The 18,772-nt window shown below is 34.9% G+C and overlaps 1 long non-coding RNA gene across 1 annotated transcript; it reads right to left on the reverse strand.

Annotated features, from left to right (window-relative positions):
* Window positions 1-11,212: 11,212 nt before the first annotated feature.
* LOC113079663 (uncharacterized) lies at window positions 11,213-18,377 on the reverse strand. Its single transcript, XR_003281743.1, has 4 exons — window positions 18,086-18,377; window positions 13,710-13,800; window positions 13,416-13,479; window positions 11,213-12,226 (listed from the first exon to the last, which is right to left on the reverse strand). It is a non-coding gene; the product is annotated as an uncharacterized LOC113079663 (long non-coding RNA).
* Window positions 18,378-18,772: the final 395 nt, after the last annotated feature.

Consider the following 18,772-nt stretch of genomic DNA (forward strand, 5'->3'; position numbering starts at 1 on the left):
ACTGGCTGAATAACAAAAAAATGAACATCATACAAGGGTTAATAATGTCACCGCTGAATAATGAACACGTTACAATACAGCTGAGAGGAGTAACATACAACACATAAAGAAACATATTCATATTTTTACTTAGACTGTGTAAAGTCTTAGTTTAAAACTATTTTTAAGCAACATTGTTTAGCCTGGGAACTTTTTTGTTCACCTGCAGTGCAGCTTTCGGTTGTTATTTGATTACATGATTTGTTCACTATAACGCTGACTTTACTAATAAAGCTTCTGCAATAATAACTGTATTATTAGCAATTTAATATTATTAGTATTATTATTTTATTTTAATTTTTTAAACAGTAGGCTAACTGCTAATTAGTGATTTCCATACAATGATGATTCCTCCTGATAATTCTATAATATCCCCATCTATATCTATATATTTATCCCCATTGCTAGACATTTTGTTAGCACATCTGAAATCTTTATATATATATATATGTTTTGATGATATCAAACAAACCCTTAACTTCATTAGGCTAATAGCATTAATAATTTCGTAGGTATTATCAGCATTATATAGGCTATTAGAGTTATTTAGCAGAAACTCAAAGCGTTACATTGTGTTAAAAAAGTACAATGTTATATTGTAGTGTAAGTGGCAAAATTGTTATTTGTTTTTTTTATTGATTGCACTGTGCATTCTGGGTAATATTCATCATTTTTGAGAAGGTAGTCTGCTGTAAATTCATGGCAATTAGTTGCCAGGAATTTCCTGTAAAATTATAATAAATTTTTTAACAGTGTTTTAATCTAAGACTGTGGCTGAAGTCAGTTGTAGTTCTTGTGTTTTTCTTGTTTCTCTTTTCTTCAGTGATTCTGCTCATTAACAGCAGCTGTTGATCAGTGTCTGAATTCACTCATTAATTTTCATTCTTTCTGTCAGGTGGATTATATTAGTTAACTCATGTAGGGAATAGTGAATGAGGGAGTAGGGTGTGATGTGAAACACAGCCGCTGAGTGTCAACTTAGAACTTGTTAATTTAAGATAAATAAAGGGTGAAGTGTTACTGTTTCGTTTGACTTTAACATTGTAGAGATCAGTGTTTGCATTTTTAGTTGGGCTCCTGACCCTTGACTTTTGAATGGTCAAAAGTCAAAATGTGAGAATATTTGTCTCAATATAGAGGGAAAAATTACTGATGACTCTTTTGCAACAGCAACAAATTTTAATGATTATTTTTTAAACAATGTCCAAAAAATGGCTCAGAATTTTCACATTGCTCACCCCCCTCTCACAATCAGTGACAAATCTGATTTTAATCTTAGCTCAATAACTAAAACTAAAGTTGAAAAAAAGTATTACTGTGCTAAACAGTAAAAGATATTTATGGACTTGATACTTCTTTTCTTAGACAATATCAGTTCAGATATCTTCTCTGATCCGTTGACAATAACGATCAATCAATCGATTAGTGAGGGTATTTTTCCAGAAGCCTCGTTGAATCACATATGGTCAACAATCATTCTTTTATAAAGCAGCGAACCTTTGGAATATTCTTCCAAACGAAATTATCTCATGCACAAACTATAGTACATTTACACACCTGACCAAACAGTGGTTATTATTAAAGCAAACCTGTACGCACTGAATTGACTGTGATATGAACGATGTAAATTCTGAGTGAGTGAGTGAGTGATAGATTCCAGAAGTGGAGTGTGTTTTTATGATGTGAGTGAAGTAATGATTTTGTGTATTATTCTGTATATATTTTATGAACTTCTGTACGTAGGGCCTATAACATCTACCTGACCAGGGACTGCGGGTGGAAATTAGCATTTTTTTGCTATAACCTGGCACGTGACATCTCTTCTTTTTTAGACTAATGTTTTTTTTCTGTGCATTGTCCCTGATCAAATAAAAATAAATTCAAATTCAACTTTAAGTTTGGTTTGATTGCTATATTTGTGTCTTTATGATACACCTGGTATAACAAAATTTGTTATTAAAAAGTTATAAAAAAATGTCAGCCATGATTCCCTAAACTGATTTAAATCGTTGCTAGAATAATTTGTTGTTGAAATATATTTGTATGAATTACACATACACATATCACGGTTCAAGAGCCCAACTGAAGTAATAACTGATCTCCATCATGGTAATGAAAAAAAAAAATCAATAAGATTTTCTGTAGACATCTGACAGAAATAAAATCAGTCTACTTAGTAATATGAAGCTGTTTTAGGAGTTGTTTAATCAGATCTTGAGAGTTTTTATGTATTATTTTATTTCAGTTGATTTCATATAAGGCTGAGCCTGAAGTCAGTTGTAGTTCTTGTGTTTCTCTTTCCTTTAGTGATTCTGTTTGTGTGACGATTGTGCACCAGAGAGACACAGGGAGATAGAGAGATCCAAATGCAGATGTCTTTAATGAGGGATAATCCAAATCGTAGTCAACAAGCCAAACAATCAGTCCAAAACAAAACAAATAAAGGAAAGGGACTCGGAATACGAGAGGACTCGGAGGACGAGCAGACAGGAAGAATCTCGGGGGACGAGAATGCTGGATACACGAAGGGTAAGGACAACAGGAAAAGACTGGTATTTATAGGGAGGCTAATGACAATAAAGTGACTGCACCTAGTTGCAATTAACAGGAGTGCAATTACTGTGATGACAGGACAAGACATGACAAGACTAGAGGAATTCTAGTGCCTATGGTGGCGTGCCTAAGGGGAAGTGAGCCCACTAGTGGACACCCAGGGAAACAGAGACTGACAGCGTGACATTACCCCCTTCTCCACGGAGCAGCTGCCAGATGCTCTACCCGAACCCAAGGGAAAACCAAACAGACAAAGAGACCAGGAGGGAGGTGGAGCGGCGGATGATCAGGGGGAGGGACAGAGGGCCAGGTCCATAGGAGGAAACAGAAAGAAAGAGAAGAACAAAGATGAACACCGCGTGTGCTGTCTACTGTTTAACAGGTAATAACTTGGGCTACATTCGATTACAGTACACGATACCACTGTGACATTAGTTTGTTGTACGTGTGTGGCTTATAACAGAGCGGAGTCAAGTTGAATGCAGCTTCCAAAAGACAATAAAATAGCAGATTAAAATTTTATTAATTTTAATACAATCACACCGGTGCGAGTACGTTCACAAAGTCATATCATCAGCTGCTAAATTCAGATCTGTGATCGCTTGCTGGCGCTGAGCCAGAGACAGACGCGTTTTTACAGCGCTGCGCATTATAACCAATCACACACGATTCTGTTGAGCTCTTGAATGCGTCACTCGCTCACTGACGGAATACCTTCTGACGAATTCTCTCGTCAGAAACAACAAAGTGCAGATGTGTGTACGAATCTATAATAAAGATATTGATTTTACAGTGTAAACAGTTTCAGTGATTTTAATGGGAGTTTCTGAGAGTGATTGAAATCTACACTGTCAGTGAAAATGATCTTTAATAATGTAAATGTTATTTGCTCTCTTTCTGAACAATGAAAGATTAGCAGCAATATTTATATTACATTAACTTTCAATGTTAAATTCACATTTAATATAAAGTCAGTCGTATTAAAAATATGTTATGGCATGACACCTATATCTGTTACTTAAGTAAACAGACAGGGTTTTATAATAAATTGGAGTAAAGGCTGATGAAATATATACATTTATACACACACACATACATTACATACATTTTGTCTATATATCTAAATAAAAATAGTCTCAGTATATATGACCCAAAGTAACTAGTAACTAACTACTTGAGTAGATTTTTTATCCGATACTCTTTTACTCTTACTCAAGAAACTATTCAAGACTAGTACTTTTACTTTTACTTGAGTAAATATTTCTAGAAGTACTTTTACTTTTACTTGAGTACAGTTTTTGGGTACTCTACCCACCTCTGCCTCCTGGTGGAATGACCTTCCCAACTCAATCCGAGCAGCTGAGTCCTTAGCCATCTTCAAGAATCGGCTTAAAACACATCTCTTCCATCTTTATTTGACCCTCTAACTTTAACACTCACTATTATAATTCTATTCTTAAAAAAAAAATCTAACTACCTTTCTAATCTTTTTGTATTATATTTCCTTTTCATTTATTATGCAATTTTATGTGTGTGTGTGTGTGTGTTGTTTGGTAGATTCCCAATTTAGGAATGGGGTCCCCCAATCACAATATTCCCAATCGTGTCTCACTAGGTAACTATAATAGTAAACCAGGTAAATTAAAGATTGATTTTGATGATTTACTTGTTGAAGGCCTCCAGAAAGACTTGAGCAAGAAGGTTAAACGACAAAAGAATAAAGACAAGCGTCGAGAGAAACAGAAGAGGAGATCAACCGACGGACCAGCAGAAAATAGTTTCTAAGATAAGAAGAATAATTCGACTGGTGCAAAGACAAGAAGGCATGAATAAGAAGATAATAAAAATGATGATAGAAATCATTAATTGTATTGAGTTGGTTAATGTTGATTTAGAGTTACAGTCTCTGGCAAATGGTATCGAGGCCTTGAGATTGCAAACCTCTGTTGCAAGACCAGAAAACCCTTAAAAGGTAACAATGAGATATATGATTTGTTATACATCAACTCTAAAGGGCAGTAATAAGAAATGGTATGATGTTAACATTTGCTCAACAGTTGAAACTGTCACGTACGCCAGTTGAGACTGTCATGTATGCTTGCTTTTTGCTAAGATAACAATGAGTGTGCAAGGAAATGCATCTTGCAATCTGGATTGCAGGATGGACTTTCTTTCTAAAAATTGTATTGTAATGTGTTTAATCTGATTAACACAGGGAGGAGGAGGATGCTGTGCAGTTTATCAATAGTTACTTACTTACCCTACGCCTTAAGATTTTGTAACAACTTGAAGACTCAACTGAGCTGATCTGGTTCTGGTGGGAAGAAGTGCAGAACTCTCCATCGCCACAGAGAAGACATCAAAGGTAAGAACAATGGTTTAAATTGCCTTTACTGGTTTGAAATTTGGATGTGTGGAGAGAACATCTGCATATTTCTTTAGTCAGTTAACACAGCAGTGTGTGTGTGTGTGTGTGTAAGTGTAAATATCTCTAACACTAGCTTACTCAGTAACACTTTATTTTGATAGTCCACTTTAGACATTCTACTAGCAGTAAGTGACTTTGCAACTACATGTCAACTAGCAGTTAGTAGAGTATAACAACCCATTCTCACTCCAAAGGCGTCAAAAACCGAAGCATGGTCAAGCACCCCTAGCATCACTTTTATGACGCCAAATGTGCCTCTCGGCGTCGAATATCGAAGCACTACGACCTTCATTGCTTTCAGTGGGAAACTTTTGGCGTCAGAATTTGACACGAGGACATGAGATGTGTATCGCTATGAAATCACGTTCAAGAAGTCTCATTCAGCACACATCGCCATACTTGCTATCAGTTCCACAGTTTGGGTGAGTAGTCGTATATACGCTCTTTTAATGCCTTTTATAAAATGTATTCTGTCTTATTTATTAATCAGATTAGTGCCATATGTTTAATCGCTGTATTATATCGGTCATCCGCGGCTGTCTTTGAGTTCCATTGCGTTTAAATAAATGAACACAGCTGCTAATTAGTGTGATTAAACTCTATCTGTCACGTGACGTGCCATAGACCTTCGATCCGTTTTATATTAATTTCAGGTTCAATAATGTAAGTTGTATTTGTAGTAAAATCATGGTAATCACGACACTTACAATAGTAATAAATGAAATGTGAAGTTAAAACACAGTAAACGGGACATTAGTAACTGTAACTGTAGTTTTACTATGATATATTAATAATCAATACAACAATACAATAATCACCAAACCAGCTATGTTTGTATCACTGTAATGTTAGTGTTTTTATGTGCTTTTATATGACAGATATCAGATATTATATATATTTATTATATCTAAATATTTTGCTCACAGATCATTATTAACATTCTGTATATAATTCAATTTTATTTTCTCTCCCCTTTTTTATTATTTTTATTTTTAGCTGAAAAGACGTGAAGGCAGTCAGCCCAGTGGTGTTTCTGGAGAGGGATTCCTTCAGAAATGGAGAAGACAGAAAGCTGCGGAGGCAGATATTTGCAGCAGTAAGTCTGTGATAGTTTGTCCCTTTTATCAAAAATTCCTGCTGTTATAATTTGTGAGTGTTCAAGTGAGCATGATGACCACAAGTGTGTGTACATGACAGTGTGTGAACGAGACTGTCCCCGGTCTTAATAATGCCAAAGCACAGCGTCCTTAACACACACTAAACCTCTCCAATACTGCTCTGGAGCGCTATACAAAGCTTAGTGTATCCCATCATGCATCATGTTTTGGAATAACTCGTCAGACTTTTTGCCGAGATCTCACAAGAGGTCACGGAAAGCTGTCCAATGTACAGTATGTGAAATATTGATAATTAGATATTAAAAATCTCTGTAAACACATACATGTCCCATAAGGCAGTGGCTCCCAATCCTGGTCCTGGAGAAGCCCAACACTGCACATTTGAGATGTCTCCCTGATCAAACACACCTGATTCAACTCATCAGCTCATCAGTGAAGACTCCAAGACCTCAAAAGTGTGTTTGTCAGATAAGAGAGACGCCAAAACCGTGCAGTGCTGGGCTTCTCCAGGATCAGGATTGGGAAACACAGTCATCAGGTCATGAAAAGTTTGACACACACTTGTGGTCATCATGCTCACTCGAACACTAGGCCAAATACAGGAAAGACTTCAAATAAGTAATCAAGTGGTCAAGTGCAAAGATGGCAAGTGTGGGTATTTGGACAGTGCAACAGTTTAAGAAACAACAAATGCTGTACAAATTATAACAGCAGGAATGTTTGATAAAAGGGACAAACTATCACAGACTTACTGCTGCAAATATCTGCCTCCGCAGCTTTCTGTCTTCTCCATTTCTGAAGGAATCCCTCTCCAGAAACACCACTGGGCTTCCTTTACGTCTTTTCAGCTAAAAATAAAAATAATAAAAAAGGGGAGAGAAAATAAAATTGAATTATATACAGAATGTTAATAATGATCTGTGAGCAAAATATTTAGATATAATGTATATATATATATATATATATATATGTATATATATAAACTGATATGAATGAACTGCAAGATGGAAAAATACATGTTTTATTATTTATTTATTTTTAATTTGATTTTTTTAAATTCTTTTATTTACATTAAAAGGTATTAAAAGCATGGTACAGAACATATGATTACTGTGATATCTGTCATATAAAAGCATATAAAAAGTGATACAAACATAGCTGGCTTGGTGATTATTGTATTGTTGTATTGATTATTAAAATACCATAGTAAAACTACAGTTACAGTTACTAATGTCCCGTTTACTGTGTTTTAACTTCACATTTCATTTATTACTATTGTAGGTGTCGTGATTACCATGATTTTACTACAAATACAACAAATACATCATTAATCCTGAAATTAATAATAATATAAAACTGTTCGAAGGTCTATGGCACGTCACGTGGCAGATAGAGTTTAATCAGACTAATTAGCAGCTGTGTTCATTTATTTAAACGCAATGAAACTCAAAGACAGCCGCGGATGACCGATATAATACAGCGATTAAACATATGGCACTAATCTGATTAATAAAGAAGACAGAATACATTTTATAAAAGGCATTAAAAGAGCGTATTTACGACTACTCACCCAAACTGTGGAACTGATAGCAAGTATCGTGATGTGTGCTGAATGAGACTTCTTGAACGTGATTTCATAGCGATAAACATCTCATGTCCTCGTGTCGAATTCTGACGCCAAAAGTTTCCCATTGAAAGCAATGAAGGTCGTAGTGCTTCGATATTCGACACAGAGAGGCACATTTTGCGTCATAAAAGTGATGCTAGGGGCGCTTGACCATGCTTCGGTTTTTGGCGCCTTTGGAGTGAGAATGGGTTGAGTATAAGTAGACTGTCTGCTTAATATCTTCTAACACTTTCTTTGTCAACTTATTGTCAACTTATACTAACCCTAAACCTACCCTAACAGTCTACTCTGAGAGTTAGTAAGACATGTAGTTGCAAATTTCTGAGATTTAGTTGATATGTAGTTGACATGTAGTTACAAATTTACTTATAGTCAGTAGAATGTCTAAAGTGGACTATCGAAATAAAGTGTAACCGCTTGCTCTATTCTTTTTTATTCTATCTGTTTTCTTTTTTTATTGATTATATTATTTAAAATCCCATGCTCCGTGTACTGTGTTAACCTAACTGAGACTTGTTATAGCACTTATATATCATTGCTCTTTTTGTTGTTTTTTATTGCTTCCACTGTCTTCATCTGTAAGTCGCTTTGAATAAAAGCATCTGCTAAATGAATAAATGTAAATGTAATGTAAATATATATGCCAACTGTATTGAAGGGTTCTACAAGCTATTTTAGTCATTTCACATTAAACAACAGCATAGTTTTTCAATTATAAAAAATAGACATAATCTTAGACATCATATTAGTGATTTATTTGAGCACTAAAAAAATACAATAAGATTAATTGGAGCAATACAAATAAATAAAAAAATAAATAAAAAAAAGATTTAACTATTGTATGCCAATTACAGTATGCGACGAGTGGGGCAGGGCCAAGAGCCGATTGGAAATGAGCAACACCTGCTCGACCCACCGGTCTTATGTCCCATGGAGGAGATCGGAAGGATACAAAAGAGGAGCGACGACAGTGAAGGACAAGAGAGGAGCAGGCCTTGATTTTAGTTGTGTTTGGTTTTTGTTCGTCCGCGAGGGGCTGCAGCGCTGTTTTGTCTTTATTTTATTATTAAAGTCATTTGATTGTCCACCGGTTCCCACCTCCTTCCTCCTTCCGAGGTGGGAACAAGTATTTACAAATATTTAAAATAAATCCATAGCTTTCACCTTGGATGCTCTCATTTCCCAAGTTGTGCTTCCGTTAATCTAAGGCTAATAAATGTATTTCACAATGTGGGTCATTATTTAATACAAAACCACACATAATGTTTCTACTGTATCTCTGTCAATCACTCTGATATTTAGTTAAGATGAGTGCTGTCTGTCACTGTCTTTAATCAGTTCTGTGAATTACTGTCCGGTCATTCTTTATAAAGTAGCAACAATGTATTTTTTTAAATACAGTATACTGTGAAAAAAAGGGGTTTTAAGGCAGTTATTTATATCTTTTGCTGTAGTGTGTTGGTAGAAAATATCAGTTTTCCATTAATTCTAATAATAATCTAGTGTGATTTTGAATGCACAAGCAGTCTGACAACGGCAAAATGAATGTTTGGAAATGTAAACTGATATTTTCTACTGACACACTTAAGCAAAATATATAAATAACTGTTTCGAACGCCATTCTTTTGGGTGAAAATACTAACTTGCCTAAGACTTTTGCACAGTAGTGTATGTATAAAGTACGTATGATTAAATTAAGTATATTAAAATAAGTGTAATTAAAGTATGTGTTTATTCATATGTGTTAAAGGGATAGTTCACCAAAAAATCTAAATAATGTCATTAATAACTTCATGTTGTACCAAACCCGTAAGACCTCCGTTTATCTTCAGAACACAGTTTAAGATATTTTAGATTTAGTCCGAGAGCTCTCAGTCCCTCCATTGAAGCTGTGTGTACGGTCTACTGTCCATGTCCAGAAAGGTAAGAAAAACATCATCAAAGTAGTCCATGTGACATCAGAGGGTCAGTAAGAATTTGTTGAAGCATCGAAAATACATTTTGGTCCAAAATAGAAAAACTACGACTTAATTCAGCATTGTCTTCTCTTCTGTGTCTGTTGAAAGAGAGTTTAAAACAAAGCAGTTTGTGATATCCGGTTCGTGAACGAATCATTCAATGTAAGCAGATCTTTTTGAACCAGTTCAAATCAAACTGAATAGTTTTAAACGGTTTGTGTCTCCAATACGCATTAATCCACAAATGACTTAAGCTGTTAACTTTTTTAATGTGATTCAGTGTGAAGCAGATTGACACACAGAGCGTCTTAACTGAACTGATTCTTCACTTGCGCAACTCCGCCGCGGTCTGCGGGTTGAAGAGCGCGCTGAAAGAAGGAAAGGAGACCGGTCTGATGCCGGTTTCATATGAAATTTAAGGGGACTGACTCTGAGGCGATCGGATACCGATTCCATACCCAACCCTACTTTTAAGAAATATATTTTTTTGATAAACAAATGTCCTTACTGGAGTGTGATGTGATTTGTGTCATGTGCAGGTGCGATGGATCGCATACAAACCAATAGGGTGTCGGAATGGTATTTGTTTATACTTCTCATCCAACCACAATCCAATTCACTTCATCCAGATTGCGCGATTTATCTGGATAGTTTTTTTTTTTTTTTTTAACGATGACAAGCCGGAATGAAATAGCAGTAACAAAGCTATTTTTAAGTAAGGTAAAGAAGTAGCTATTTGTACTTCGTTACTTGACACCTCTGGATTTACTCACATCATGTGTGGGTGAGAGTCTGACTGTTTTATGTTGCAGACTGACTCCCTTTTATTTACATCTGACTCTTGGTGAGTTTAACTCTGGGACCTGAAGAAAATGACCAGATTTAAAGATGTGTAAACATCACAATGAAATGGAAACAGGAATTTGCTTTGACGGAAGGAAACCAGAAGAGAGGAAACATGTTTACAGGAAATATAGCTGCTTAGGCCTGTTTGGAGAATTCATTCTCTTTGACAGCAGACCATCAGATAGTTTAAGGTGGTCTCACAACCTCTCTATTTCCCTGACACACCAAGCCGATGGTCAGGAGGTTTAATTGAGGGTCTGATGATTGGTGGTTGGTCTTTGCAGTTTTTTTTAAGTTTTATTATGGTTAATATGATACATATAATGTTAGTCCATTATATATGCCTGCATATTTAATTATTGCTTTTAATGGTTTAATACTTGTGCAATTTATAGTAAAGGTAAAAAAGAAAAGAGCTACTGACTAATAGTAAAATGTGTATGTATATAAATGCAGTTTGAATGGACAAAAGTAATATTTCAGACTTTTGACGTGTTTTAGATATTCTTCTTGATTCTTTGTATTACTGCCCCAACTAAATAAAAAAAAAAATAATAATTTTCCATTGCTACCCCCCCCCCCCCTTTGGTAAGGATGTTAAAGGGTTAAAGAAATTCCAATCCATTGATGTCTGTACATTTTATTACATGTTTTGTTATATAAAGTGATTAATATAAAGCACATAAAACACACAAAATAAAAACATATTCTTTTGATCAATAATGCAAAACAAAAACAATAATCCTAGATTTCTGCATTTAATAAAGTATCAATTTCCATATATATAGTAACAAGATATTTATTTTGACAATGTTAACATTAATTGTAGGACTGTATCAGCAGCTCATACTTTTCAATTTGTCAGGTTCAACTCAAAATATCTGATAAACTGTCTGTTGTTTGGCTGATTGCTTTCACTCCATTTCTTAAATCACATATTGCTTTCTGCATGCCATTTAGAAATTTCTCTACTTTCTCCTTAAACTCTCTTTTATTTATTTGTTCCTGTCTGGGTTTTGCAGGTTTGGCACGTTTCCTCTCGTTGTCTTCGATAATCTCTTTGAGGATATCAGGCACAGAACTAATCTTGGCGATCATTTCTGAAATGTTTCCAGACAAATGCCCAATTTTAGCCACTTTACCCTTGTCCTGTTCCTGGAAGAGATGCCTTTTTTCAAAGCAGTGGGCAAAGTGTTCACTTAATGCTTTAGTTTTGTGGGCTGATAGTGAAGGGTCTCTCAATATTTCCTCAGTGCGTTGACAGATTTTTTCCATCATCTCAATAATAGGGTTCATTTTATCCTGAAATCCCTTAAGATTATTTTCAACAGATTGTTTTAAGTTCTTCTTCTGCTGTGTTTTCCTGTTTCGTCCAAAAACAGCACATGATATGCCAACTAAAGCCAAACTTGCCCCTACTCCAGAAAAAAATAAAGAAATCTCTTTTTCAGTTATAAAATTATAAAATGATAATGCTGACAACACCATTGCAATTCCTCCAGCTATTACCCCTCCTCTGATGGCATAAGAAGTAAATCTGATACCATTTTTAAACTCATTGATGACATCATTCAATTTCTCTTTATGCTTGTTACATTCTAGGGAAACGTCCTCATTAAGTCTATTCAATTCATCTGTGAGATGAATAACATCAGATCTGAAAAAAAAAAAAAAAATCAGAAACATCAGGAATTTTTATACACTATATATATTAGTACATATATGATAAATGTGTATAGGATGGAGGACTTGAATCAAGTGAAATGATTTATCCTCACTCCCTTCAGCGTTACTTCAGTGTCATCAGCTGTGATTAAAGGGATCTGCCCTTATGTTGTCAAAGTTTGCTAATTAAGACATTCATAATAAATATTAATTAAGCAAGATGTCCTGTTTGAAATATATGACATGCATGGTTTATTTGAAGTGAAAAGGTAAAATATAAATGAAATTTATTACAACAGATGTGAAGGGGAGGAGAATTTATAGGGGCGTCTCGATCCTCGCCTCCTTGTGGTGCAATTAGAGAACTGAGATGTCCTTCAAGATGGCTGTGCTCGATTGGTTTCTGGGTCATAGGATGGAGGACGGAGAGGCGAGGAGACAAGGAGGGATATTGAGAAGCACCAAATGTATTAATAACACCTTTTTCTTCTTCTTCTTGGTTTTTAATGACGGCTGGCACCAATGTAAAATAGGTCCATTACCGCCACCTTCTGGTCCGGAGTGTGGAACAGGGTTCTAAATTCTATATAACTACACGTGTCTCTTATAAAATCTAAGAATATTTTACTATTTATTTCACTTGCCCATTTTATTAAAACCTTAAAATTAATATCATGAATTCAAATTTTCCTTATTTCTACTATTATTTTTCCTCTTTCCCATTAATACTTACTACATTCAAGTACTACAGGTGGTATTGTTTCTTCAACATGACATTGCTCACATAACCCAATTAGATGTTTCCGTATTATTTAAAGAGTGCTATTTAAATTTGAATGCCCTAAAAATATCCCATTAAAGATAACCTCTTTCTTTCTTGTCTTACCCACACACCTTATATTATGACTTATTTTGTTCTTTATTGCTCCACTTTAATTGTGATTCTTTAATCACTTTACTCCATATTAAAACCCTAATCTCAGATTTACTTAATGGAACTTGTATCTCTATAATTTCTCTCTGTAGAGCTTGCTTAGCTACTTTATCCACTTCTTCATTTCCCCTTATTCCTATGTGTGCTGGGACCAATATAAAACTGATTGGTGTACCTTTTTGAACAATTCTTGAATGTATTTGGAGGATATTAAAACAAATATCTATTAATAACACCAATCTCTTACAGCATGTTAGTTGGCAGCTCCATGCTTCCGCGTCGATGCCGGGGTCTGGGTGAAGCCATTGTTGCTGTGATTAAATAACACAAGTGCTGTTTATCATGTCAGTGCCAGCTAGGACAACACTACAGATTTTTAGTAACTCGAAAGATCATCATGCAAAAAGTCAAGCCTTCTGCTGCATGTATCATTATTGTACACAATAATTCCATTCAAATATATGTCATATACTAGGAAGGTCAAAAAGGATCTAGAATACATCACCCAAGAGGTGTAACACTGATTATGTTAAGAACTTACCTGGATAGTGTGTAGAAGTTGACCTGAACTCATCAGTGGAGTGTTAGTGTAGCTCAGATTTGGCATTAGTCTTCTTTTATCTTCTTATAACCTATCAAAAATGTTCAGAACAGGAATTTGATGTTAAACAGATATAAATATGCTTATACTATCAGAGTTTCTGTCTTAGAAAATAAATTCAACAATGAACAGAAACAGAAAGGCACAGTATGTAACTGTTCGCCGCTAGAGGTCCACTTTTCTAAACAATAACAAAGTTGAAGCTTTTAAAACACAATTATGAAGAAGAGTGGAATGATGGGAGATGTCATTTTTACCATCCAGAGATGTCTGAATCATCTTCATGGACGTAATTATTATTATTATTATTATTATTATTATTATATTTTTTATTTATTTATTTTATATAGAATGTGTTACTATTCAATCTGTTTTTTATCGAAATATATAAGAAATAAGGTAATTTGTTGTTTTAACATTGAAAAAATGTTTAATGCTAAATGGTTGAAAAGGATTAAAAAAAACTATTGTAAATAAACATTATTATAATTTTTCTATGAGATCTGTATGTTGAATCAACTTAATGTGTTCAACAGCATGCAAAATACATTTCTGCCTTTTAAATTATTTATATTAAATTATTTAATATCATTTTTATTAATTTAATAGCATTTTGCAATATTTTGATCATGAAACCTATTCTAAAACTAAAGGTATCTGTTAAATATTATCATCATTAACAACAATAAAACTAAAGAAATTTTGCTGCATTATCACGCTGAAACAATTCCTATTGGTTGTTTTATTTTATTGCTTTGATCCTGATTGGTTAATCTGGTTGTCATCCAGGAAACTGGACAATGAAATGGTTCACGCCTTTCTAAATTTGAAAATATGATGGTTATTATTATGGTTATTATTAATGTCTTTCTGTAAGTGAGGCAGCTGACTGTGAGCTCTTTCTACTCATTATAACGGATCGGTCAGTTCCAAATTATTTTATATTTGCCTGTTATTTTTTTTATTTTATTTTACTTATGTTTTGAGCAAATTTGAGTGGTGACATGTCAATGGAGAATAAAAACTGTAATGTGAACACAAGAGAGTCAGATGTGTTCTGCGAGGTCCTACAAACATACTGTCAAAATGAGATAAGAAAATCGCTATCTTTATTATCTTTCGAAAATAGTAAATTATAACGTTACCAGAGTTTACATACAGTATGGGTAAAGGACATGTAACCTGCAGAAGATAAATACCTGTGCATATTTTTCTATTGCTTTATCACAAATGCTCAAGTTATATGTTCATCTGATGTTGTGTTGATGGTAAGTTATGGGTTAATGTCTGTCTTTTAGAGATCTTTCCACATTTTCTTGATATGAATGCCATGCATTAAGTGTGTTATATATTTTAAAATCTTATAATCAGGGTTCCTACAGATTTTCCATTTCAATATTCCATACTTTTCCAGACTCAAATGTCTACACCTCTCATTAGATTTTTGTAGAGACCGACCATTTTATCGTTTGAGGATATTATCGGCCGATATGAGCCTGTCACAGATATATCGTTATCAGTGAATATGCATATATTATATATATATATATATTTTTACAGTACATATTATGCAGATTAAATGTTTCCAAGTGGTGTAATTACTTAGTGTATTACTCACTGCTCCGGGTGTGTGTTCACGGTTTGTGTGTGTTCACTGCTGTGTATATGCACTTTGGATGGGTTAAATGCAGAGCACGAATTCTGAGTATGGGTCACCATACTTGGCTGAATGTCACTTTTACTTCACTTCACTTTATTGAAAGCAAACTCCATTGTTTGCTACTTGTAACTCAGGTCAGTGTAGGGATGAGCAGATGAGCTCAAACTTCACCCAAGCTGCTTTAAATAAATGATCCGTCAACCCCCTCCCCCCATCCCACCACATCTATATTTAATCGGCACATTTAAATGATTTTAACTCTTAGTTTTGCATGATGATATGATGAATGGATGGCTCATTTTTAACAGCAGATTCAGTGGCATTAGAGCTAATCATGGCGCTCTTGTCAATACCTGTGTTTATACGGGCAACGCTGCAGCCCTGAACTCATGCATATCATATCGCTCACATCACATTTCCTAAATGGGTGTCTACACATGATGCGAGCAGCACGACACAACAAAATACAATAGAACCCATTATAATCAGTGATACTCTCTGCACTAGATGAAGCACCAGTACCGCTGCTAGCCATTTTGTTGCCCTAAGCATAATTCCTTTATGATGCCCCCCACCCCGACCCCGAGAAAGAAAAAAAAAAATGTTTGTTTTTGCCAGTTTAACTTTTTATTACCAAACATAACTCAATACCAATAACACACAATAGCAGCATCACAGTATAAAACTTAAGAACTCTAAAAAGAGAAAGTAAATCTTCACAGCTTTGCTGACTTTGTAAACAGTCAACAGAATAGCGAAATAAATTTTTTTTGCAAATTCAATGTCACTTTGAATAAATAAAATAAAATAATCATCAATAAGTACTAGGGCTGTCACTTTTGTGAAAAAATCTTTTTCGATTTTTAAGACATAAGTGTTCATTGAATCAATTGTAAAATACATTTTTCCATGTCAAAAAAAAAAAAAAAAAAGTTTCCTTTTTCAACGTCAATAAACGGATGAACGTAAAGAGAGAGCTGGAAACACTGAAGTCAGCAATATTTCTTATTTATTTGCATGAAGTTTCATGGCAAAATTTTCGGCGTCCAGAGAAGAGCGTTTTTTTATTCATTATATGTCCAGCTGTTGAGAAGACGTGCTCCGACAGCACTGATGTACCAGGGACACTCAGGTACAGCTGTGCAAGGTGGGGGTATTACTGACAATTTTCCACCACAAAAGCCGGTCACTATCAGCCTGCAATGGTCCTTTTCATAACTCAGAATCTCTTGTAACTAGATGAGCGAATGAGGAGAATTCGCGTCTACCATGCCGCGAGAACTCCAGACGCATGGAAACACGTCTTTACAATGTAAGTTATAATAATAAAATAGTTTGCTGATGCTAACATTAACGTCAGCAAGTTTGAGGTGCTTTACGATTAGCAGCAGCACTCACATGCAGCACATTTCTGTCTTTTCTAGACTAGACCGGACTAGACTAGAGCAATTATTAAATATCTTTCTTGTTCCCCCTTTTTTGTTACATATACATGGGTAAAATGTGCCTAATATTTCTATAGGCTAATGAAATAATACTGGCATTTAAAAAAAAAAAAATCATTAGGCTATTTTTGGTGCCCTCTCAGCACTTGGTGCCCTACGCACAGTGCGTGATGCGCGTGGTGGGAGCGGTGGCGCTGTCTAGCACAATGCAACACGACAAATCCTGGCAGTAAACTGATGCCTCATTCTATTCATGATGGACTGACACAAAGTACAAATGATTTTCAACAGTCGCTTAGTCATGATCAGTGTAGAAGTAGTTTGTCAGCATAGATTGTCAGTAAAGTCAGTAACGTAGCAGATTGACAATGTTGTATCCTTCTGCAGTCCAATAATAGATGTCAGTCATTTTTTATAATAAAGTTCAAAGTTAAATAGTTAAATACCTTGCTTCCATTACATAGACCTATTTGTCACATAGAGACACAAGTGTTTGATCACCACATTTGAGTTATCATTGCTATTTTCTTTTATGTATTTACAGTATTCTAAATATAGTACCAGTCAAAAGTTTGGCCAAATAATTGTAATATAGCCTACACAAAGAATATCGACCAATACATAAATATTGGCCTTTTTTTTACCCCCTAATATCAGTATCGCCATTGGCCCCAATTTGCAAAATCAAAACATAATCCAATGTTGATTAAACCACGGTACCAATGAATGGTATTCACCAGTGAATTAATGTTGAAATGCCAGCTGGGTAGAGAATAGGGATATTTTTAAAACCCTGCACAGTAAAATAAAAACTGAATTAAATTCATGTTTATTTATTGGACTTTTCACATGCTTGCAAATTCAAAGATGCTGATTGTTAATGCTGAATTCAGATTTTCAAGCATGAACTACACAGTCACTACATCTGTGTGGATCATGATTCGCATCATCAGATAACGTTTATTATACCTGATATATTTACAGAATATCTTTTTATAGAAAAAAAAGCACTGAAATATCAAATAAAAACATAAAATGCATCAATTAGGCAATGGCCAGATAAAACTTGTCATTCTGTCCACTCGTATATAACTTCTGAAATGATGGCCACACCCCCTGTCAGTGAATCACTTTTGCAGCTACAAACTTACTTCGGACATTACAAGCAAGCACATAAACACATACATTCTCATCATTTACACCAGACCAACCTTTCTGCAGTCCTGATCTAGGCTCTAATATAGTGCTGAAACTGGAGAAGATCCAGCTTTAAGTCCACGAGTTGAAACAGGAGCTTCATGCTTTACAGCGATTATAAAAACTAAATTACACTTAAAATGCATGGAACTGGAACCTATCTATACAATTTAGTTTTAAGACATTTACATGAAACAAACAAACATAAACAACGCATAAATAATTAAAAAATAGACCGAAATTAAGGTAGAAAATCAACAGCACACTTTTAGTATCCTCCCCTCTTCATTCTCTTCTCTTCCTCCTCCGCCCCAAAACAGGTCAAACAGGTTTTCAGTAAAGAGCGGAGGACACATGAAAATTAGCTTTATATCCATGCTCACAAACAGGGGGACTCTCGGGTAGTCAAGTCTGTTTCTCCATTTTTTATTAATTTCTTTTTTCTTTTTTTTTATCTAAACTTAACCGAAACCCTAATCCTATTAACAGCACCACTTCTGCAATTTTCATTCCATGAATGTGTTAATGTGGCAAGCGACATGTAACAACCTGCATTGTAACTGACGTTATGCACTCAGCAAAATCTGTGAAGCCAACTTCATCCAGCTGGATAGTGACAGAGTTGTAAATTTGGGCTTCCCTTTTAGTTAAGCTGTTAAAAAAATCCTGGGTCACTGGTTGCATTTTTGTAAAATAACTTG

This window comes from Carassius auratus, unplaced genomic scaffold, assembly GCF_003368295.1.
Source record: "Carassius auratus strain Wakin unplaced genomic scaffold, ASM336829v1 scaf_tig00028952, whole genome shotgun sequence".
NCBI lineage: Eukaryota > Metazoa > Chordata > Actinopteri > Cypriniformes > Cyprinidae > Carassius > Carassius auratus.